The following is a 24,537-nucleotide window of genomic DNA, read 5'->3' on the forward strand; positions in this document are numbered from 1 at the left end:
TCCAGGCTTCACAATGCACTTCCACCAGCGCACATACAGGTAGGGACACACCCAGCTGCAGCTACATACACACGGGTTCTTTAACCGGTCCCTGCCTGGGAAGGCACAGCTAAGGCACTTCCCATTTCCTAAGACACCACCCCCCAGAGGGTAAACCCAAAATTATACCGCCTTGCGCTGCACAGAGAACTGTACAGTGTAAGCTAATGAAATTCGCCTCCTCCCTCAATGCGGAAAGGGAATATACAACAGCTTTCTGCCACAAGTTATGACTTCCACGCACTGGTTTTAGACAAAACAAAAACAAGTTTATTAACTGCAGAAGATAGATTTTAAGTGGTTATAAGGGATAGCAAACAGATCAAAGGAAATTACTTAGCAAATACACAAAACCACAATCTAAACTTAATATATTAAAGAGATTGGCTATGAATAGCAAATTCTCACCCTACATGATGCTTTAAGCTAATTGCAGAGATTCTTAAGGGGCCAGCTGCCCTGACTTGCAGCTTAAAAACCCCAGGAATTCCTTTCACAGGCTAGAAACCCCTGTAGCCTGCATCCAGCACTTCTCCCCCCAGTTCAGACTTTGTTTCTTAGGTGTTTCCGGGAATCTCTTTGGGATAGGGAGTCAGTGAAGAACCCCGATGATGTCACTCTCCTGCCTTAAATATCTTTTGCATATGGCAGGAACCATTTGTCTCCAAGCTTGGTCCCCACGCCTTTCAGTGGAAAAACATTGGTATTCCAAGAGGGAGTCCATTATCAGGTGATCTGGTCACATGACCCCATAGTGTAATGTGACCAGTGTCATGATCCTGTAGTGTCATTCCAGAGGACATGCTTCCATGCTGAGGACGTTCATTAAAAAAAATAATGCATTAATTAAATTTGTGACTCGTGTTTTTAACGAGTGTCATCAGCATGGAAGCACGTCCTCTGGAATGGGGGTCGAAGTGTGAAGGGGCACACAACTGTTTAGCGTATCTGGCATGTAAATACCTTGCAATGCCAGCTACAAAAGTGCCATATGAACACCTGTTCTCACATTCAGTTGGCACTGTAAATAAGAAGCGAGCAGCATTATCTCCTGTAAATGTAAACAAACTTGATTATCTTAGCGATTGGCTGAACAAGAAGTAGGACTGAGTGGACTTGTAGACTGTAAAGTATTACATTGTTTTGTTTTTGAGTGCAGATATGTAACAAAAAAATCTACATTTGTAAGTTGCACTTTCACTATAGAGATTGCACTACATTACTTTAATTAGATTAACTGAAAAATACTGTTTTATCATTTTTACAGTGCAGATATCTAAGAAAAATATAAACTGAGCACTGTACACTTTGTATTCTGTGTTGTAGTTGAAATCAATATTTGAAAATATAGAAAGACATCCACAAATATTTAATAAATGGCAGTTAGTATTCTATTAACAGCACAATCAAAACTGAATAATCACAATTAATTTCTTTAATTGTAATTAATTTTTTGAGTTAATCGTGTGAGTTAACTGTGATTAATGGACAGCCCTAGTACTGAGGTATGAGCTTTGATTGAAGGTTTTCCCGAATTCACATTCATAGGATCTCTCCCATGTGGATTCTCCAATATCTAGTAAGATCTGAGCTGAGAGTGAAGGTTTTCCGGCACTCTCAGCATTCATAGGGTGTCTCTCCCATGTGGATTCTCTCATGTCGAGTGAGCTGTGAGCCACAATTGAAGGTTTTCCCGCACTCTCAGCATTCATAGGGTGTCTCTCCCGTGTGGATTCTCTCATGTCGAGTGAGCTGTGAGCCACAATTGAAGGTTTTCCCGCACTCACCGCATTTAAAGGGGCGCTCCCCAGTGTGGATTCGCTGATGTTTAATAAGATTTGAGGTGGAAATAAAGCTTTTCCCGCACTCACAGCATTCATAGGGTCTCTCTCCCGTGTGGATTCTCTCATGTCTAGTGACGTCTGAGCTCCTAGTGAAGGTTTTCCCACACTGGGAGCACTGAAAGGGCCTCTCCCCTGTGTGGATTCTTTCATGTGTAGTAAGATCTGAGCTGTAAGTGAAGGTTTTCCCGCACTCACAGCATTCATAAGGTCTCTCCCCCCTGTGCATTCTCTCGTGTCTAGTGAGCTTTGAACTGCAACTGAAGGCTTTCCCGCACTCACCGCATTTATAGGGCCTCTCCCCTGTGTGGATTCTCTCATGTTGAATAAGTTTTGAGCTGGAAATGAAGCTTTTCCCACACTCACAGCATTCATAGGGTCTCTCTCCCGTGTGGATTCTCTCATGTCTAGTAAGGTCTGAGCTCCTAGTGAAGCTTTTTCCACACTGAGAGCATTGAAAAGGCCTCTCCCCTGTGTGGATTCTCTCATGGGTAGTAAGATCTGACCTGAGTGTGAAGCTTTTCCCACACTCTCTGCATTCATGGGGTCTCTCTCCTGTGTGGATTCTCTCATGTCTAGTGAGCTCGGAGCTGCAATTGAAGGCTTTTCCGCACTCACTGCATTCATAGGGCCTCTCCCCTGTGTGGATTCTCTGATGTTGAATAAGGTTTGAGCTGGAAGTGAAGGTTTTCCCGCACTCACAGCATTTATAGGGTCTCTCTCCCGTGTGCATTCTCTCATGTCTAATAAGGGATGAGCTCCTAGTGAAGCTTTTCCCACACTGAGAGCACTGAAAGGGCCTCTCCCCCCTGTGCATTCGCTCATGTGTAGTAAGATATGAGCTGAGAGTGAAGGTTTTCCCACAGTCACGGCATTCATAGGGTCTCTCTCCTGTGTGGATTATCTCATGTCTAGTAAGCTGTGAACTGCAATTGAAGGTTTTCCCGCACTCACTGCATTCATAGGGTCTCTCTCCCATGTGGATTCTCCGATGTCGAGTGAGGTGTGAGCTGCGATTGAAGGTTTTCCCACACTCATGGCATTCATAGAGTTTCTCTCCTGTGTGGATTATCTCATGTCGAGTGAGGTGTGAGATGCGATTGAAGGTTTTCCCACACTCACAGCATTCATAGAGTTTCTCTCCCGTGTGGATTTTCTGATGAGCAATAAGGGCTGAGCAGTCACTGAAGTTTGCCCCACACTCAGTGCATGTATATTTTCTCTTTCCTCTGAGGATTTTCTGCTGAGCTGTGGTTTCTTTGTGGTCCTTGTGAGTTCCCCAACAGTAAATAAATGTACTCAGTTTCTCCCCTGGCTGGTTTCCCTGCTCTCTCTCTGCTCTGTGCTGAATCTCACAGTTTTTTCCCTGCTCATGACTTCTGCACATGTTCCTTTTGGATATTTTTGATAATGCTCCATGTGGTTCCACTTGCTCAGGATCTTCCTGCTGAGAAATCTGCTCCTCATTCTCACTCAACATCGCATCACCTGCTGGGACAGAGAGAGAAACCTGAAACTGGGCTGGACAAGGGAAGACCAAGCCAAAATAAGTGCTGGAGAGATGTCAAAAAACAGGAACTCAATTCCCCTAACTCTTCCCCAAAATTCAGCCTTCACATCCCATCCAAATTCTCAGATGGAAGGGAGGAAGCTACTGCCAGGTATCAGTTAGCATCTGTAGGAAGCCATGAGCTGTATCTGCCCTGACGATACGACACCTGCTGGGGACAATCCTGAACTGAGAGCTCCCAAGGTCTTGGTAGGGTATCCCCAGATTTTTCGCTCAGGCACTTACAGATTCTGAGTTGTTTAAATTTTCCTCACCTGTGCAGGGACCTCTCAGGATCTCTTTTTCCTCTGAATCCTGGAGGTCTGGGACCAATGGCTCTTCCCCTTGTTCCACCTGGGAGATCACATCAGGTTTGGAAACTGGAAAGCCTGCTCAGATGAAAGAAAACAAAGGAGATCAGGTGAATTCATAAGACTTTGTCGTGAAAAATAATTATTTATTTAAAACCCAGTCCTTAGTAAACCAGTGAAATCCCAGGCCCAGCTCCCCAGGTCCTCAAAGGTGCAGAACGCTCTGCTCATGAGGGATTGTAATCACACATCTGCTGGGAACACACACAGACACTGTGACAGTCTGTAACCCTGTATTCACTCTTTTGCAAAACTATGATATATTTTGTACAAAGTCTGCCTTGTCGAGTATCATCTGGAAACTCATAATACGCTGAACATTATTATCTTGCTAAACTGTGTATTAAAGTAGAAACACTGCATATATAAAGTGTGACAGAGCTCCTTCTCCAGCTCAGTGGGTTCCGTACTTCCTCTTAGCAGCAGGCTGGAGTATTCCTCACCCTCTCAGGATTTCCCCACACCCCTGGGTTTACTGTCCACACTTTGCCTCAGCAGGGTTTCTCCCAGCCTTCTTGATGGCGGAAGGGGGATGGAAGCCTCTTAATCACTACTAGCTCCTCTGGGCATGGTGGCGACAGGCCAGATACCCAGTTCAGTCTCTCCCCTCTGGTGGGTTCTCTTCTCTCAAACCTCCAGGACCTGGAAGGGCTGTTTGCCCTGCCCTTTACCTTTGTACCTGTGGGGTTTCCCTCCTGGTGCTTGTCAGCGTCTGCACCGCCCAGCTCTCCAGTAGCGTGCCTGCCTCCCACAGCACCTATCATGTGCTCCTATCTGGCTGGAGGGGAGGCGCTTAAGTTCTGGCCCCAGGTGTTTTAATTAACCTGGAGTAACCCCTGTTCAGTTACCAGGGGAAAAGGAACCTGCTTATCCTGGGACTAATATACTTGCCGCCTTCCACCACTCTCCTGTAGCCGGCTGGCTTGACCCCGTCACAAAAGATATAAGATTTTACTGCATGATGTTACAGAAAAAATGTTAGAATTCTGGGGAACACCCGCAGACCAGTTCCTCCGAGACAGCACGGCTAACACCTGGTTAAGTGGCCATTCTGCAGCAGGGGGAAGGCGTGAGCGAGAAATTTACATTCCATCACAGGGAGGACTTGAACCTCACATCGACAACACATGGAGCCTGTCACCATGACTCAACTGAAAACTGAAGATGTTTCTAGCACCCAGGACTGAATTATAAAAAGAGGTGAGGAAAACACTTGATACTCTCTCTCTCTCCTGCCCCTTTTCTGTCTGCTCATGACATCAACTCCTCCTGAAGAACTGAACTTCGGGAGGCGGGGCCCCTGGCTGAAAGGAAACCCAGCCTGTCACAGCATACTGGGAGAGAGAGATATTTGCTGTGCATCTGTTTTAGCTTGTGAAGTTAGACGTTAGTTTGTGTTTCATCTTTTATTTCTTTTGTAAGCAATTCTGCCTTTTATGCCTCATTACTTGTAGTCACTTAAAATCTTTTCTTTCTGTAGTTAATAGATAAAACAATAAAACAACTTTATTGTTGGATTACAGTGTGAGACACTCCGCTTGGGATAACAAGCCTGGTGCCTGTCATTTCCCACGGATGAAGTGACAGACTTTGTATGACCTTGTATTATTCAGTAGTGTGCTGGAGAGTGCAAGACACATTTCTGGGGGGAAATCTGGGACTAGAGAATGTGCCGGTATTCCCCTGGGGTGTAATTCACGAGTGGCTGAGTAGCAGCACTCAATACTGTGTCGCTGGGAGCGAGTTACATGCTGGAGAACGTGTGTTAGCTGCCCAAGAGTGGCTGTTCTCACAGCAAAGCAGTGTGGAAAGGCATCCCAGGTTGGAGAACTGATGGGGGACAGCTGTTCAACAGTCCAGAGTGTACCCTGGGTAATGTCACAGACACACATTATCAAAGAGGGCTTTTAAAACACACAGAAGGTAAATGAATGTCTCAGAAAGTGAAGACTCCACACAGAGGGCAAGTCTCCCTGGCTCTGCTTCTTGCTGACAGAGAGGTCCAGAGACAATGAGAGAGTCCTGGGGAATCTGGGAACAGTCAGCCTGGGCTGATGGGGTTCGGTGGAGTAAGGAATAGGAAGGGCAGGGATATCACTGAATGCAGGATCTCACCACTGTTAGATGTCAGGAAAGCACCTATTGCAGCATTAGGGAATCTAGTAAATCAGGTGTAATGGGCGGGAGTATGAAAATCCCTGGGTGTGGGGAATGCTGGGAAATTAGCCCCTATAATCCAGGAGCAACAGACTCCAATTCCTCTGGACAAGCAGAATGTGAAAAATAAGTATCAGGCCAGGTCACTTCAGGAATGATGGAGCCCAAGATCCAAGGCGCCTGCAGAGAAGAGAGATTGTGGCTATTGCGGATGGTGATGGGGGAGCAGGACTCTCGAGATGTTTCACTACCAACCTAGGCCATTTTCACATCCTAGGGGCAATCCAGACCCGTGAGGAGTTGTGTCGTCTGTAATCCTGGGTGACTTTCAATGTTCTGCTGCAGGAGCTCCCTTGTCTGGATGCCTCCAGCCAGCATTCAAGGACGCACTGAGTGTCTGTGTGATAAGTAACCCTGGACCAGCAGCCTGCTTGTTACACCCCAGGCACATTCTGGATTCTACCAGCCTTGAATACACTTGGCAAGAGATAGCAACAGCTGAATTTTCCCGAAACCATGTGCTCTGCAATGGCTACTTTTTCCTGGATCATTCAGAGGAATAATAAGGATTGTTTTCTCCTCAAAAGAGACAAATGGCCCAGCTTATCACTTCAACTGGAGTTGGCTAGCACTTGAATTCAAAGACAGCACCGGATTCGTTTAGATTAAGATTAAAACAAGTTTAGTAACAAAAGCATTAAGGTGAGTTCAAGTATAAAGGAGAAAGTCAGAAATGGTTACAAGCAAGTGAAAGTGAAAAATGCTTTCTGGAGATAGGGTGACCAGACAGCAAATGTGAAAAATCGGGACAGGGGATGGGGGGTAATAGGAGCCTATATAAGAAAAAGAGCCAAAAATCGGGACTGTCCCTATAAAATCGGGACATCTGGTCACCCTATCTGGAGACTAGGATCTAATAAAACTACAGTCCTGGCTCAAGGTAAGATTCTTACCACGCTACTTTCCAGCAAGAGGGCAGACCACCCCCTTACTCAATATCTCCCCCAAAGTCCAAAGGGCTTGGTTCCTTTGTCTTCTTAAGTGGAAGATAACTTGGGATTCTCTGCCTCTCTTTTGTATAGTTCAGTGAACTTTTGAAAGGGAGTTTTCTGAAGGTTCCCCTCTAAAGTAAAGGGCATTCAAGCTGTAAGGAAGGCCTGGAGTCTAGTGCTGAAGGAAGTTCCATGGTGGTTTATTCCCTTGCTGGTGTTTGCGAAAATGGAATTTGGTCTGTTCCTGCGATATCCTCTCCCACCAAGATGCTGAGTGGTTACCTCTGCCCCTTGTTAGTTTGATGGTTTCTTTTATGTAAATTGCATTCCCATTGTCTCTTAATGTACCTTGAAAGTACCTTCAAGGTAACAGAACCACCTGCCTTTGTCTAGGGTGGGGTAATTTCAACCCTGGCTGGCAGACACGCTTTGAGAACATCATTTGCAACATCTATAATATTGAATTTGTCCTCCATGCATACACCATGCAATAATATTAATGAACATGATGTCATTAGGTTTCTATTGGTATTAGGGCTGTCGATTAATCGTAGTTAACTCACACGATAAACTCAAAAAAATTAATCACGATTAATCGCTGTTTTAATCACACTGTTAAACAATAGAATACCAACTGAAATTTATTACATATTTTTGGATGCTTTTCTACATTTTCAAATATATTGATTTCTATTACAACACAGAATACAAAGTGTACGCTGCTCAGTTTATATTATTTTTTATTACAAATATTTGCACTGTAAAAATGATAAACTAAAGAAATACTATTTTTCAATTCACCTCATACAAGAACTGTCGTGCAAGCTCGCTCTTGTAACAGTGCAATTTACAAATGTCGATTTTTTGTTACATAACTGCACTCAAAAACTAAACTTTAGAGCCTACAAGTCCACTCAGTCCTACTTGTTCAGCCAATCTCCAAGACAACCAAATTTGTTTACATTTACAGGAGATAATGCTGCCCACTTATTTACAATGTCACCAGAAAGTGAGAAAAGGCATTTGCATGGGACTTTTGTAGCCGGCATTGCAAGATATTTATGTGCCAGATATGCTAAACATTTGTATGCCCCTTCATGCTTCAGCCACCATTCCAGAGGACATGCTTCCATGCTGATGACATTCATTAAAAAAATAATGTGCTAATTAAATTTGTGACTGAACTCCTTGGTGGAGAATTGTATGTCTCCGGCTCTGTTTTACCCGCATTCTGCCATATATTTCATGTTATAGCAGTCTCAGATGATGACCCAGCACGTGTTGTTCGTTTTAAGAACACTTTTGCCGCAGATTTGACAAAATGCAAAGAAGGTACCAATGTGAGATTTCTAAAGCTAGCTAAAGCAGTCAACCCAAGGTTAAAGAATCTGAAGTGCCTTCCAAAATTTGAGAGGGACTAGGTGTGGAGCATGCTTTCAGAAGTCTTAAAAGAGCAACACTCCAATGCGGAAACTACAGAACCTGAACCACCAAGAAAGAAAATCAACCATCTGCTGGTGACATCTGACCCAGAGGATGAAAATAAACATGCATTGGTCCGCATAGCATTGCATCGTTATCGAGCAGAACCTGTCATCAGCATGGACGCATGTCCTTAGGAATGGTGGTTGAAGCATGAAAGGACATATGAATTTTTAGCACATCTGGCATGTAAATACATTGCAACACCAGCTACAACAGTGCCAAGTGAATGGCTGTTCTCACTTTCAGGTGACATTGTGAACTAGAAGCGGGCAGCATTATCTCCTGCAAATGTAAACAAACTTGTTTGTCTGAGCGAGTGGCTGAACAAGAAATAGAACTGAATGGACTTGTAGGCTCTAAAGTTTTACATTGTTTTATTTTTTAATGCAGTTATTTTTTGTACATAATTCTACATTTGTAAATTCAACTTCCATTACAGTACTTGAAAAATACTATTTCTTTTGTTTTTTACAGTGCAAATATTTGTAATCAGAAATAAATATAAAATGAGCACTGTACACTTTGTATTCTGTGTTGTAATAGAAATCAATATCTTTGAAAATGTAGAAAACATCCTAAAATATTAAATAAATGATATTTTATTATTTTTAACAGTCTGATTAAGCGCAATTATTTTTTTTAATCGCTTGACAGCCCTAATTGGTATCTTAAGATAGATACACACTACAGATTATGTCAGCATACATAATGTTACTCTGGGGTATGAGGACGCCACCTTCCTGAGCGACGTAAGTTACAAGGGCTCGGGACCCACTCGCTCGGCACTGTCCGTCACCACAAGGGGCGTCGCCACAAGGGGCGTGGCTTGGTGCCGTCTGTGGCTGGGCAGATGGACGAGCCCAAGAACACCCCAGGACCGAGAGTGGAGGCAGCGGCCTGGGGTAGGGGAGGGAGAGGAGGAGGCAGCGTGACTAATCCCCCCCCACATCGAGGCCTCTGGCAAGGGGGCATCCTCCCGCTGGGTGACCGGGGTCACACCCAGGGCCTCCATCTGCTGAAAACTGGAGCGAAAATCTCCTCCCCACCAGCAACCGAGGGGGCGGGAGGGCTCCATCCAAGGCCCCCCAGGGAGGGACTCCAGGAGGAGGGCGGTGCCGTTCTCCACAGCATCCTCAGCTGGCTCCCCCTGCTGGGCCCTATGAGGGGGTGGGACGGACGGCTCGGCAGTAGCAGCTCCCCTCAGTCTTGCGGGGGTCCCCTCCGCGTCAAGGCAGGTGGTGAGCCCGGGCCTCGCGTTTGAGCTCTGTCTGAGCTCCCAGCCCTCCAAGGTGGAGGCAGAGGGCTGAACAACAGGGTGGAGCCGGGGGGAAGGGATACCTCCCCCGTGGTGGGCCCTCTCCCATGCCCGGCAGCAGCCCTGCTGTCCTCTCCTCCATGGGCCCCACTGCACTGCGTCCGACAGAGGTGGGGCCCACCCACTCGTCTGGGCACGACGGGTGGTTACCCCCGGGGCCCGAGTGGGAGCAATGACAGAAGGAGGAGAGGCGACTATAGGAGCTGGGCCACCAGCGATGACAGGGCCGGCACCCTCCTGGGTCTCGGCAGTCCCAGGCACCCCTCCGTGCCGGGGGCAGTCCCTCTGGACATGGCAGAGGTAGCACCAGACCTCCCCCGAAGAGCAGAGCACCCTGTAATGGGCCCCATGGTGGGACACCAGAAAGGACCCCTCTAGCGTGGCTCTGGAGCTGCCGGCGGAAGGACAGGACGTGACAGAGGGCGGGGTCCTTCCAGCCCCGGGGGAGAGGGCTGATGACAGAAAGGGGTCTCCCCAGGGTGGAGAGGAAGGGCAGTAGGGCAGCATGGGGCAGTAAGGGTGGGATGGAGGTAAACTCCACCCGCACGCCCAGGTCTTCCAGGGGCTCAGTGGGAACATATACGCCCCCCACCGTCAGGGCCTCCTAGGCAGTGGCCTCCGATGCCAGAAAGACAACGACCTTCCTGTACATCTTGGAGGTCGCCACCGCGGCCGTGGGCCCCACCACCCGCGCCAACGCCCACACGTAGGTCTCCACATGGGGAGAGGCCGGCACCAGGAGGCAATGGACGCCAGGCTCCCTGCTTAGAGTGGGAAAGGGGCCCCGGCCGCCAGGGATGGAACTGGATGCGGCAGATGAAGTAGTGGTGTGTGGAGGGGCTGCAGCCACCTGGGCGTATGCTCTGGGGTCAAGGGAGGGACACCCCCAGAGCTGGTGGAGGGAATAGCAGGAGAAGGGGGGTCCCCTGGTGGATGATGGGGGGACGGCCCCGACCACAAGGGAGGTTACACGTTACGAATGGGGCTCTTGCCCTTTTTCTTTCCGGGCCTTTTTTACTGGCCAAGGGGGCTCCCCTGAAATTGGAGGGGGCAGGGGCCACGGCAGCCTCAGAATCCGTTCTTGTGTTCGCTGGTGGCGCCCCCTATCGGGGCGATAGCAGAGGGGCCGGCGGTGGTGGTGGAGAGGTTAGCAGCAGGGAGAGAGGGGGGAGCTGGCAGGAGGGGGCCACAGGGTCAGCATGAGGGGCCCCACCCACACTCTCCCCCGCCATTGTGGGAAGGGGCAGGAGGGAGCACCGGTGGAGGGGGGGGGAACGAGAGGGGGGGGAAGGGGAAAGGCCAACCACTCCTCCCCGCTAGGCTGCGGGCAGGGCAGGAAGGTGCCAATCGAGGCGGGGCAGGGTGGGGGTACCTGCTCCTCCAGCTGCACTGGGAAGGGGAGGGACCACAATACCAATGGGGGGGCGCAGTGAACGGGAGGGGACGTAATGTAAAAAAGGGAAAGGGGCACAAGTGCTTAGGGAGGGAATGTGGCGCACACAGCCGGGGGCTGAGCGAGAGGGGAGCAGTGGAGGGGAAGGGAGCAGACTGAAGACAGGCTGGGGGAGGGGCAGGCAAACAAACACAAACTCCCAAGGGGTCAAGGCGGAAGAGGGACGGGGGGGGGGGAGGAAAATGGGCAGTAAGGGGCAGGGGGGCAGGCAGCAAGGGGAAGGGGGGCAAACTGCTGCAGAGAGGCTGGTGGGCAAGCGGGGGGGGAGCCCACTAGCCAAACAGAGCTGGGGAAGGGAGGGCCAGTCCGAGGGGGGTGGGGAAGGCCGTGAAGGAAGCAGGGGGGCGAGGGGTGAAGAGCCAGTCCAGAGGGTAGGTGGGGGTGGTGGGGAGGGCTCCATGCCCCCTCCCCACAACCCCAGTAGCTCCCACCAGCACAGGAGCAGAGATGGAAGAGTCCCTCAGTCCGGCAACAAACCCCCTCCCCCGTGTCCTGCAGCCGCGCTGTGACTCCTCCTTTTCCTCCTCCTCGCCCACAGCAGCAGGCAGCCAGGAGACCCCAGGGAGGGTGGTGGGGCCTCGCGTCCCTCCGGAGGGCAGGGCAGGCCAGCCAGCGGCAGCCAGGGAGCGCTCCAGCCAGCAGGGCAGCCAGAGAGAACTGGCCACACTGCAGTGGGGCGGAGGGGGCTCCCTCTGACCCAGCAGTGGATCGGGGGAACAGGAGGTATAAAAGGCCCAGCCCCTAGCTCAGCTGGAGCTGAGACAGATGCATCCTGGTAGCTCCAGGCTGTGGCTTTGCTGGAGCCAAGAGACACCCTGCTCCCGGAGGAACCCGGGGAGCTGCCGTGACTGCCACTGGCTACCGACCCCGGGCAGAGAGGCCCGCCGCTGACCCAGGTACGCCCCGAGGGGAGGGGAGGGAGGAAGTGGCCCGGGGCAGCATGAAGCGCGGTCAGCGTACTGCGGCTGGACTCCCTGCTGACCCAGCGGCGGATCACTCCACTACTGTTAGGCCCTGGGCTGGGACTGGTGGAGTCAGGTAGGCCCCGGGCCCCCACCACTGGGGTGGCAGCCTGCCCACCGTAGGCCAGCGTTCACCTGCCAAAGCCAGGGTGCTAGACTGTTCACCACTCCACCCTGCCTTAGGGGTGGGGCCTTGAACCAATGGTGCCCGCCCTGCCTGAGGCCTGGACCCCTAAAGCGTTGTCTGCTCTGCCCCACTTAAGGGCCTAGAGCCCACAGACTCCCTGGGGGCCCTGCTCCTGCCTGAGGATCAGGACCCAGATACTGACAGGGGTTTCGCCTGGTAGGGTGGTCGGGACTCTGCTAATTCCCCTGAGATGAGGCAGGTGCTGCGGCCTCCCTCTGACCCAAAAGGGGAGGGACAATTCCTGTTCCTGGAATCTAAGCCACTCATTAAACAGATCCCAGCAGGTTTGCCACCCCCTGGCCTCCTCCCTTCCCCACCCTGTGTATTTCCTGCCCCGCTCCAACCTCCGAACCAGACTGCACAAACCTTCCCACCTCCTGTGTATTTGCTGCCCCTCTCCCTCCAGCAGGAACCCACCAGCAACCCCCCAATGATCCCTACCTGGACTGGCTCCTCTGCAGCCATTTCCCTTCCCTGTCCCATGGGAGGCTGGGATCAGCTGGAGCGAAACGTGGGCGTCATTCTGCAGCCTGGCAGGGCGAGAAGGGCAGTTGTGGAGGTTTCAGAACAGACTTTAGTTCATTTCACATCACGACTCCCCCAGGCCCTTTCCCTGCAGACAGACACCCCAGATTCTGCCATGCTGGGAACATGCTTGACCTCTTTTACAGTGTAGACCTGGCCCCTCCTGCCAGGCAAAGCCCACACAGTTTTAAGCCCCCAGAAAAGAGCAGAACCAAAGGAGTCACTTTGGGGGATTACCCCTGACACTGACCCCCGAGCCGTGCACACCCCAGCTGGGGGGATATGGAGTCAGGAACTGGCTTTTCTTCTCCCAGATCACAATGGAGGCTGCAGCCTCTGACCCAGGAAGCTGAATCCTAATACCCAGGACAGAGAGTTTGAGCCACCTTCCCTCTTTTAGCAACAAGCAGAACCCTGTGGTAAGAGCAGCTAATGAAACCCCCTCCCGAGAGGGACAATTGTTCATGGCACCTCGTCTTTCCTTGCAGTGACTCCGGATTAACACTGCTCTCAATGACACCAGAAGTACAGTTCAGAAAGGAGGCGGCCAGAATCCTCTTCAGCAGATCACTGTGTGGGATCCTAACCCCCTTCCCACCTCCCTCACCCCCAGATCTAGGACAAGGACTCAGGGCAAGAATTTTCCCTACAGATCCGGAAGTTCCTGCAGTTTTCCAGAGGGAAGAGAAGCAAAAATCTGCTGGTGGTTTCACCTCTGTGTCTGATAAATGGATAGAAAGTTATCACCAGCCTCTGCTGGCCACTCACACAGGCAGAGGGAGCCCTGGGGGGTGCATCTTTAAGAGGAGAATGGAAGGCCAAAATAGCGAAGACATGTCCATGCCCTGTCACTAGCAAATAATGGCCACCATAGATTCACCCCAGAGGTGGCTGCATCTTAGCACTGCGGGAAGCAGCCCCTCACAGAGACCATTTGTCATGGGGTTTGGGAAACTTCTGGACCCACACTGCACTCAGAGAGACCTCCTCATCCCGTGCCAGCTGGAGAAAAGAAAAGGGTCCAGCCAACTCTCCTGTTACCAGCTGGGACCCATTGATCCCCGAAACAGGGGGAGGCCTCTGGCTTTGACGTGTATTAAATATGTGGCTGGTCTCTTTCATCGGCAAACCTTTTAACAGAGATAAGGGGGGAACAAATGACTTTCAAAGGAGAGGAGGAAGATGATCCTTATGCAATTTAACCCTCTTAAACCTCCAGGATTTGTAATTGCCGTTTGATAATGACATAGAAAGAGGCAAACCTGAGATCTGAGTCCATGTTCAGAAATGGAAGAGAAAAGGGCGGAAATGTGAGGAATGTGGATCTAGTTTTGTAAATTCGAGAAAAGTGACAAATGAGGGGGAGGGTGATGTCAGTGGTGGAGATGAAGTGAAAGCTGAGTGTGTTTCCCATCAGTATCTGATGAGTGAAGAGAGAAAAAGGGGGCGACATGGGCACAGATTTGAGACCCGGGTTGGAGAATCGGGGGGAGGGGTCAATCTGGGATTGTTGGTATTTGATAATCAGAGCGACGGGGGGATCTTGGGGACGTTCAGTCAGGGACAGACACCGGGAGAGAAAAGGGGCAAATCTCAGAGTATTGGATCCAACCTGTGAGACTGGCGGAGAAAAGCGGGTCCCAGATTTGGGATTTGCTCCCAGGGAAGGAACAGGGAGGGCCCCGTGGGTCCTGGTTTGTAACGGGGGGGGGGGGGGGAGTGTGGGGCGTGTGACCTGGGGGGGGGAGCAAGTGGCACAAACAGGGACCAGATCCAATTAACTCCCCCCCGGGGATTTCCTGCTGCCCTGAGACAGTTCAACCCCCCGCCCCCCACTCTCAACTCCGGCTCCCCCCCGCAACTCCGGCTCCGCCCCCTCCCCGCACACTGACTGCCCCCCGCAACTCCGGCTCCGCCCCCTCCCCGCACAGACTGCCCCCCCGCAACTCCGGCTCCGCCCCCTCCCCGCACACTGACTGCCCCCCCGCAACTCCGGCTCCGCCCCCTCCCCCCCGCAACTCCGGCTCCGCCCCTCCCCGCACACTGACTGCCCCCCCGCAACTCCGGCTCCGCCCCTCCCCGCACACTGACTGCCCCCCCGCAACTCCGGCTCCGCCCCTCCCCGCACACTGACTGCCCCCCCTCAACTCCGGCTCCGCCCCCTCCCCGCACACTGACTGCCCCCCGCAACTCCGGCTCCGCCCCCTCCCCGCACACTGACTGCCCCCCCGCAACTCCGGCTCCGCCCCTCCCCGCACACTGACTGCCCCCCCTCAACTCCGGCTCCGCCCCTCCCCGCACACTGACTGCCCCCCTTCAACTCCGGCTCCGCCCCCTCCCCGCACACTGACTGCCCCCCGCAACTCCGGCTCCGCCCCTCCCCGCACACTGACTGCCCCCCCGCAACTCCGGCTCCGCCCCTCCCCGCACACTGACTGCCCCCCCGCAACTCCGGCTCCGCCCCTCCCCGCACACTGACTGCCCCCCCGCAACTCCGGCTCCGCCCCTCCCCGCACACTGACTGCCCCCCGCAACTCCGGCTCCGCCCCTCCCCGCACACTGACTGCCCCCCCGCAACTCCGGCTCCGCCCCTCCCCGCACACTGACTGCCCCCCCGCAACTCCGGCTCCGCCCCTCCCCGCACACTGACTGCCCCCCCGCAACTCCGGCTCCGCCCCTCCCCGCACACTGACTGCCCCCCCGCAACTCCGGCTCCGCCCCTCCCCGCACACTGACTGCCCCCCCGCAACTCCGGCTCCGCCCCTCCCCGCACACTGACTGCCCCCCCGCAACTCCGGCTCCGCCCCTCCCCGCACACTGACTGCCCCCCCGCAACTCCGGCTCCGCCCCTCCCCGCACACTGACTGCCCCCCCGCAACTCCGGCTCCGCCCCTCCCCGCACACTGACTGCCCCCCCGCAACTCCGGCTCCGCCCCCTCCCCGCACACTGACTGCCCCCCCGCAACTCCGGCTCCGCCCCCTCCCCGCACACTGACTGCCCCCCCTCAACTCCGGCTCCGCCCCCTCCCCGCACACTGACTGCCCCCCCTCAACTCCGGCTCCGCCCCCTCCCCGCACACTGACTGCCCCCCCTCAACTCCGGCTCCGCCCCCTCCCCCCCTCAACTCCGGCTCCGCCCCCTCCCCGCACACTGACTGCCCCCCCTCAACTCCGGCTCCGCCCCCTCCCCGCACACTGACTGCCCCCCCTCAACTCCGGCTCCGCCCCCTCCCCGCACACTGACTGCCCCCCCTCAACTCCGGCTCCGCCCCCTCCCCGCACACTGACTGCCCCCCCTCAACTCCGGCTCCGCCCCCTCCCCCCCTCAACTCCGGCTCCGCCCCCTCCCCGCACACTGACTGCCCCCCCTCAACTCCGGCTCCGCCCCCTCCCCCCCTCAACTCCGGCTCCGCCCCTCCCCGCACACTGACTGCCCCCCCTCAACTCCAGCTCCGCCCCTCCCCGCACACTGACTGCCCCCCCCGCAACTCCGGCTCCGCCCCCTCCCCGCACACTTACTGCCCCCCTCAACTCCGGCTCCGCCCCCTCCCCGCACACTTACTGCCCCCCTCAACTCCGGCTCCGCCCCCTCCCCCCCGCGACTCCGGCTCCGCCCCCCCCGCGACTCCGGTTTCTCCCCCTGGGGATTTCCTGCTGCCCCGGAACAGTTCAACCCCCCCAGCTCCGGCTCGGCTCCGTCCCGCTCTCTGCCCCGGCCCGCACTGACCCGGCTACGGCTCTTACCGGCTACCGCAGCCTCCCCCCGCACCGGGGAGAAGTGCAGGCGAGGCGGGCAGCAGAGACCGGAAATGACGCCCCCGCGGGCCCAGCGCGGGGCGGTTCCGTTAGGACGGTTGGAGCGAGCGCGCCGCGCGCGAGGGGCGGAGCCGGGAGCTGCCCCCGGGTTGGGGGGCGGGGCCAGAGCCCAGGCGACGGGGGGTGCCTGGCGCGCGGGTGCTGCCCCGTCCCAAAGTGGGAGGGGGGCGCCTGGCTGCGCGGAGGGGGAGTCTGTGCTGCGGGGGGGCCTGTGCTGCAGGGAGGGGGACTCAGGGGGGGGCGCTCGCTGCGGGCAGCAGATTTGAATCCCAGCTGTTCTCGTCCTAGACCTGCCTATGCCTAGTCCCTGTACTCCAGGAGAAATGTGCTTCCCTCAGGGACCATGTCAGGGTTGTAAAAGGTCTCCGTGGGTTTAGCCCTGGTGGGAAGGGTTGTGTATGTTCTGTAATAAAATCATAGAATGACTGATTATTTCCCCAGGGAAAGCGCTAGGGGGAATCAAGATGTGACATGAACTAAGGTGCCTTCTGAACTCTCACCTGTTCTCCCTCTCACCCCGACAGGCTGTAGAATAACACCCACGTTTAGTGCCAGATTGCCTCATCCTCCCAGGAGAAGGGGAAGGGAAATGGCTGCGGAAGAGGAGGCTCAGGTAGGGACCACAAGGGAGTTGTTGGTGTTTTCCTGCTGGAGGGAGAGGGGCAGCAAACCCAGAGGCGTTTGGGGCTTCTGCGGGGTTCAGTCTGGAGGTGGGGCAGGAAGTCCACAGGCTGGAGAAAGGGAGGGGATCAGGGGGTGACGAACCTGCTGGGACTTGTTTTACTTGGGGACTAGATTATAGGAACAGACCCCCAGGGGTTATGGTGGAGATTCCTTATTTGTGGAACAGAAAACAACCCCCTGACCCGGGGCCGGGAAAAACGATCAGATTCTCAGTGTTGGAGCACGAACCTAGTACGCGGAGATAAGAAGGAGGCACCAATGAGACACCCCATCCCCTCCCATCCAGCTGCTGGCAATGGGGAGGGTGTTCTGATTCCCACCAGGGAGTTGTCTCTGGTTCCTGCTGGGGGCTCCATCCCCTGTATCAGCCTGTCAAGGCTGTATCCCCACTTTGAACTTTAGGGTACAAATGTAGGGGCCTGCATGAGGACTTCTAAGCTTAACTACCAGCTTAGTTCTGGTCCGCTGCCACCATTCCCTACCCTGGGAAGCTTTGAGAAACTTTTCACCAATTCCCTGGTGAATACAGATCCAAACTCCTTGGATCTTATACAAGGAGAAATTGACCCTTCCCCCCTCCTTCCTTTCACCAACTCCTGGTGAATACAGATCCAAACCCCCTTGGATCTTAAAACAAGGAGAAATCAATCAGGTTCTTAAAAAGAAGGCTTTTAATTAAAGAAAAAGGTAAAAATCATCTCTGTAAAATCAGTATGGAAAATAACTTTACAGGGTAATCAAACTTAAAGAGCTCAAAGGACCCCCCTCTGTCTTAGGTTCAAAGTACAGCAAACAAAGATAAACACTCTAGTAAAAGGTACATTTACAAGTTGAGAAAATAAAGTAAAACTAAGACGCCTTGCCTGGCTTTTTACTTACAAGTTTGAAATAAGAGAGACTTGTTTAGAAAGATGGGGAGAACCTGGATTGATGTCTGGTCCCTCTCAGTCCCAAGAGCGAACCACCCCTTAAAACAAAGAGCACACACAAAAGCCTTTCCCCCCCCCAAGATTTGAAAGTATCTTGTCCCCTTATTGGTCCTTTGGGTCAGGTGTCAGCCAGGTTACCCGAGCTTCTTAACCCTTTACAGGTAAAAGGATTTTGGAGTCTCTGGCCAGGAGGGATTTTAGTACTGTACACAGGAGAGCTGTTACCCTTCCCTTTATAGTTATGACACAGCCTATGGCTAGTAGGTGTGTGATGAGTGTGAGGACCCCTGTCCCCTCTCTTTGCTGGGAGGGATGAAGGGCTCTCGCTTTCTCCCCTCACCCTGATGCCTCCTGGCTGCTCTGAAGAGGGTGGGACTCTGGGCCTCCCAGAGCTTCTAATTAATTGGCCTTGCTGCCTCACGAAGAGTGGGGCTGTGAGTGGGGCAGCAGGTACTGAGTGGGGGGCTCTTGCTCTTTCAGGGGCCAGTGACCTTCGAGGAGGTGGCTGTGTATTTCACCGAGGAAGAGTGGGCTCTGCTGGACCCCGCTCAGAGAGCCCTCTATGGAGACGTCATGCAGGAGAACTACGAGAATGTGACCTCGCTGGGTAAGGATTCCCGTCCCCATAGTTCTTAGAAGGGGAAATGCAGAGTTAAGGTTCACGTCACCTCACAATGTAACCTTAACTCTGCCCTGTTTCAGCATCACCCCGACATGCCAGTGACACACACACCAGCTTTCTCCCCTCCCCTGCTACACAACACTGCGGGAACAGAGCCCAGGAGCAGAACAGCACAAATTCTAACATCGTCTTTCTACTAAGGCAAAACTTGGGTTTAGCTCCATCCTTGCAAACAGAAGCTGCTTATGCTCAAACACAGAGCCTACTTCACACAAACCATCTCAGACTTGTAAAATGTTACCCTCTCTTTACTGTCACCCCGAGAATTCCTTCTGCATCGTCGCCTTCACGTACCCCTCACTGAGCCCTGGAGACCCCTAGCATGTATCCCACCAGAGCGCTGACAATCCCCCTGACAAGAACGCACCCTTCTGCACCTTTAGTGACACAGCCTACAACACTGAGCACTGACATGGGGCAGACTCGGTCCCTCAGGGTTCACATGCACCTCTCTGCATACCACAGTCACAGCTCTGCCAGGCTGCTCCAACTAATCCCTCCACCATCCGATTACAGCTACAGCTGACCCAGGGCACACAGCCGGAGGGCATGCGGATAAATGCTGGTATTCCCATCTCTGGATCACAACACAAACAGTAGCATGTTCCCTTAGTCCTTCCTCATATTGATTATAGATTCATAGGTTTTATGGCAAGAAGGGATTATAAATTCATCTAGTCTGACCTCATGTGTAAGAAGCCAAAGAATCTCATCCAATTACTGTGGGATTGAGCTGAATAGCTTGTGCCGGACTAAATCATCCTCCAGAAAGTCATCAAGTCTTGACATGAAGATTTGGAGTGATGGAGCATCGGCCACTTCCCGTGGTAGTGTGTTAACCTTTGGAACGGGGGCCACAGCAGGAGCTTTGCTGTGGCAATCCCGGTCACCCTTAAAGGTTGGGAATCCCACAAAACATCTCCTATTATCACTTTTCCACTTCTTATTACTATGGTGCTATAAAACAGAGGAAGACATCAGTGACAAGAACTTTCATCCAAGTCCGGACACAAAAGAGTCCTTGTCTCTGCATAAAAGATGAAGGACTCAGCTCCTAAACAGCAGGGCCTGTGGACCCCAGTTTGAGAGATGCTGCACTGACATAAGAACATAAGAGCGGCCAGACTGGGTCAGACCAAAGGTCCATCTAGCCCAGTGTCCTGTCTTCTGACAGTGGCCAATGCCAGGTGTCCCAGAGGGAATGAACAAAACAGGTAATGATCAAGTGATCCATCCCCTGTCACCCATTCCCAGCTTCTGGAAAACAGAGGCTAGGGACACCATTCCTGCCCATCCTGCTAATAGCCATTGATGGATCTATCCTCCATGGACTTATCTAGTCCTTTTTTGAACCCTGTTTATAGCTTGGCCTTCACAACATCCTCTGGCAAGGAGTTCCACAGGTTGACTGTGCGCAGTGTGAAGAAATACTTCCTTTTGTTTGTTTTAAACCTGCCGCCTATTAATTTCATTTGATGAAATTCTAATTCTTGTGTTATGAGAAGGAGTAAATAACACTTCCTTATCTACTTTCTCTACACCAGTCATGATTTTATAGACCTCAATGCTATCTCCCCTTAGCCGCGGGTCAGCATCCCCACCAGCTGATGCTGAGTTGACTAAAGCCACAACAAAGTTTTCTTGCTCAGTTAAACTCCTGACGTGGTCACCCAAACAGACAAATCCTTGGGACTGATTTAGTTGGGGTTAGTTCTGCTTTGAGCAGGGGGGGGGACTAGATACCTCCTGAGGTCCCTTCCAACCCTGATCTTCTATGATTCTATGATGTACTGGGCTCTGTCCTGTGGCATATGCCCCTAAACTTTAAGTAAAGTAAAAAAGAAATTCACCCCATGTAAAAAGAAGGTTTTGGCTCTAGTTTGGGCTTTGCAGTATCGGGACGATCTGGTGGAATTGTTCCCTATGTTACTAAAAACTGCCCACTCGTCAAGAAAATATGTACTCACTGGCAAAATTAACAACAATCCCAGCAATCCCTAAGCAAATCAGAGCTAATGAATTTGCTGAGCTCCAAGTGGGTGTTCAAAGCACAATTATAAGTTCAAAAGGCCCCTCCCGGAAAAAAAAAAATTCAGACAAAAAAGGGTCTGAGTAAAAACTAATACGTTTAGCTTACATGTTTAATAATACCTCCTGATATATACATATATATACACATACATATATACATATATATACACACATACACATATATATACATACACACACACACACACAGTGGTGAACTGGATCCGGTTCGCACCGGTTCGCAGGAACCGGTTGTTAAATTTAGAAGCCCTTTTAGAACCGGTTGTCCCACGCGGGACAACTGGTTCTAAAAGGGCTTTTAAATTTAACAACTGGTAAAGCTCCAGCTCCCCGCCCCCGGCCCCAGCTCACCTCTGCTTCCTCTGCTCCTCCCCTGAACGCTCTGCCCCCCTTTCTCCTCCCCCTCCCCTGCTTCCCACGAATCAGATGTTCACGCGGGAAGCCTGGGAGGGTTCAGAACAAGCGGCGGCTTTGCAAGGTAAGCTGGGGTGGGGGGGGGCGTGAGGAGGGCTCCAGGGAGGTGCGGCATAGTGCGGCGTGGCCCAGCCCAGTCCTGCTCCAGCCGAGCGGCTCCGGCCCCGGCGGAGAGACTTCGGCCCCGGGCCCGGCCAAGCAGCTTCGGCCCGGCCCCAGCCGAGCGGCTTCGGCCCCGGCCCGGCCTCCAGTGCAGTAAGGGGGCAGGGAGCGGGTGTTGGAAGAGGGCAGGGGAGTTCAGGTGTGGGGGGGTGGATAGGGGTCGGGGTGGTCAGAGGGCAGGGAACGGGTTGGATGGGGTGGTGGGGGGCAGTCAGGGGCAGGGGATCTAGGGGCACTCTGGGGACAGAGAAGGGGTGGTTGGATGGGGCAGGGGTCCCAGGGGGCCATCAGGAATGAGAGGAGGGGTTGGATGGGGCGGCAGGGGGCAGTCAGGGGATAGGGAAGGGGGTGGATGGGGCAGGGGTCCGGGGGGGCGTCAAGGAATGTGGGGGGTTGGATGGGGCAGGGGTCCTGGGGGGCGGGGGGGCCACAACCCCCTTGTGGGGTGAGGAGGAGGGAACCGGTTGTTAATTTTTTGGCAGCTCATCACTGTGTATGTATATATACACACACACACACACACATATATATTGCTTTGTCATTTTAATTATTAACCGTGTAAATGCTAAACATATCTTAAAAGGATGCACTCCTTTGTGCTGCATTTGAATTGCAAACCTGCTCTGTTACTGCAAAATTCAGGCCGAAGGCACCCCAAAATGGCCTTCCCGTCCTACCAACTCAATTATCAGCATGGTCTACTTTGGTGGGCAACAGGAGGTGGAACAGACTAGCTATGTTAACCCTTTGGAGGACACAGATACAGCATTCCACTCAAAGGATTAAAACACAGGAAGTAATATCTTCAAAACAAAATAATTTTTAGCACAATATTCTCTAATATATGTGACTTATTGTAATCAAGAAGAATAAACCTCAATACAAACCCGATTAGTACATGTGCATATTCAAATACGCAATCCTATGATATTAAAATATGCAATACTATATGTGACAGACCCAGACCAGTGGGGTACAGGAGTCTGGTAGAGGGCAAATATACTGGTCACTGGATGAGTAGTTTTCTGTTCCCTGAGTGACCAGAGCAGGGGCTGCACTAGAGTAATCAGGAACCTGCTAGAACCAGTTAAGGCAGGCAGGCTAATTAGGACACCTGGAGTCAATTAAGAAGAAGCTGCTAGACTCAATTAAGGCAGGCTAATCACGGCACCTGGGTTTTAAAAAGGAGCTCACTTCAGTTTGTGGTGCGAGTGTGAGGAGCTGGGAGCAAGAGGTGCAAGGAGCTGAGAGTGAGAGGGTGTGCTGCTGGAGGACTGAGGAGCACAAGCGTTATCAGACACCAGGAGGAAGGTCCTGTGGTGAGAATAAGGAAGGTGTTTGGAGGAGGCCATGGGGAAGCAGCCCAGGGAGTTGTAGCTGTCATGCAGCTGTTACAGGAGGCACTATAGACAGCTGCAGTCCACAGGGCCCTGGGCTGGAACCCGGAGTAGAGGGTGGGCCCGGGTTCCCCCCAAACCTCCCAATTGACGTGGACTGTGGGTTCTTCCAGAGGGGAAGGTCTCTGGGCTGTTCCCCAACCCACATGGTGAATCTCTGAGGCAAGAAAATCCGCCAATAAGCGCAGGACCCACCAAGATAGAGGAGGAACTTTGTCACATATAATACTACACAGTGAACACAGTTTTAATTGGTTATATTCTGCATGTAATGTCTAGTCACGTGCAGAATGCTGACAGCAAGGCATTAAACGTTAAACATATAGACACGTACACACAGAGACATCCAGCTTTATTAACTCGGGCATACACAAACACACTTCAATTGGAGTCTAAAAATCATTAGGCTTACTTCTCCTGATGGCTTCACTCCCTCTGTAAAGATCCTTCTGCTCTGTCAAAACCTGGTGCTGCCACTGCTCCTGCTTCTTCTCCCTTGGTTCTTCTGTGATTTTAGCTCGTTTAGGTGCTTTCCTTCTTCTGATCTCTTCCTTTTGCTCCGGCGCACCTTCCTCTCCCTCCAATGAACAGACAGAAACCTGTCAGCATTGTGCCTTAAATACAATTATCCCACCAATCAGCTTCGAGCGCTTCAGAATGTGGACCTGATTGAAAACCTGCTCCTTGAGAGCTGGACTTGTTTGAAGACCTGTGTTCTACCTGACGGACCTCTCCTTTCAGGTGTTCGGAGTGACCTTTGTTTCAGCCCAGTCTGCCTGCCTGCCATTGGCTGAACATTTCTTGCGGACGCTATTTTATTTTCCCTCACTGTGCCCACTTAAAACGATATTCATTATTTAAATTCCTATAATTACCAATCAAATTCCATACTTATATACACCGTAACATTCTGCTTCCCTGACACCACTCCAGATTCACTAATTTACATGAGCCCAAATCACTCTTTCTTTCTGCTTCAGCTAATGATGACAGATGACAAACCAGCACCACTGATGCTGGACCTGAAAAATCCTCTGTATCAGCTCCCTTGGCGTTGTGACTTTGGAACCTGTTGTGTTTGAGGCGTATGGAGAAACTTCCTGTAAATAACCATGGAAGTAAACAATACCGGAGACATCATTACTAATCCCAATATCCTGGCAAAACAAATCACTCTTTTAGGCCCATTGGACAAATATAATCCCACTTCAGTAAAATTAAAAGGCTTGGATATGAACAAAGTAAATATCAGCATGGGAATGAGTGAGAATCGGGACTCTATCATGCTTTGGCTTGCAAATGCTCTGTGGGATTCATTTACGGAATCACTACCACTTTGGTGGTAATCACACTATCTTCATGTATACACAAGGGGCTAGTGCAGGGGTCGGCAACCTTTCAGAAGTGGTGTGCTGAGTCTGCATATATGGATATGAGTCAACAGTGTGCTCTTGTTGCCAAGAAGGCTAACAGCATTTTGGGCTGTATAAGTAGGGGCATTGCCAGCAGATCGAGGAACGTGATCATT

The 24,537-nt window shown here is 52.3% G+C and overlaps 1 pseudogene; it reads right to left on the bottom strand.

The window, feature by feature from the left end:
• Positions 1 to 16,692, bottom strand: part of LOC135889358 (zinc finger protein 850-like) — a 473,854-nt pseudogene extending 457,162 nt beyond the window's left edge.
• Positions 16,693 to 24,537: the final 7,845 nt, after the last annotated feature.

This window comes from Emys orbicularis, chromosome 15, assembly GCF_028017835.1.
Source record: "Emys orbicularis isolate rEmyOrb1 chromosome 15, rEmyOrb1.hap1, whole genome shotgun sequence".
Classification (NCBI taxonomy): domain Eukaryota; kingdom Metazoa; phylum Chordata; order Testudines; family Emydidae; genus Emys; species Emys orbicularis.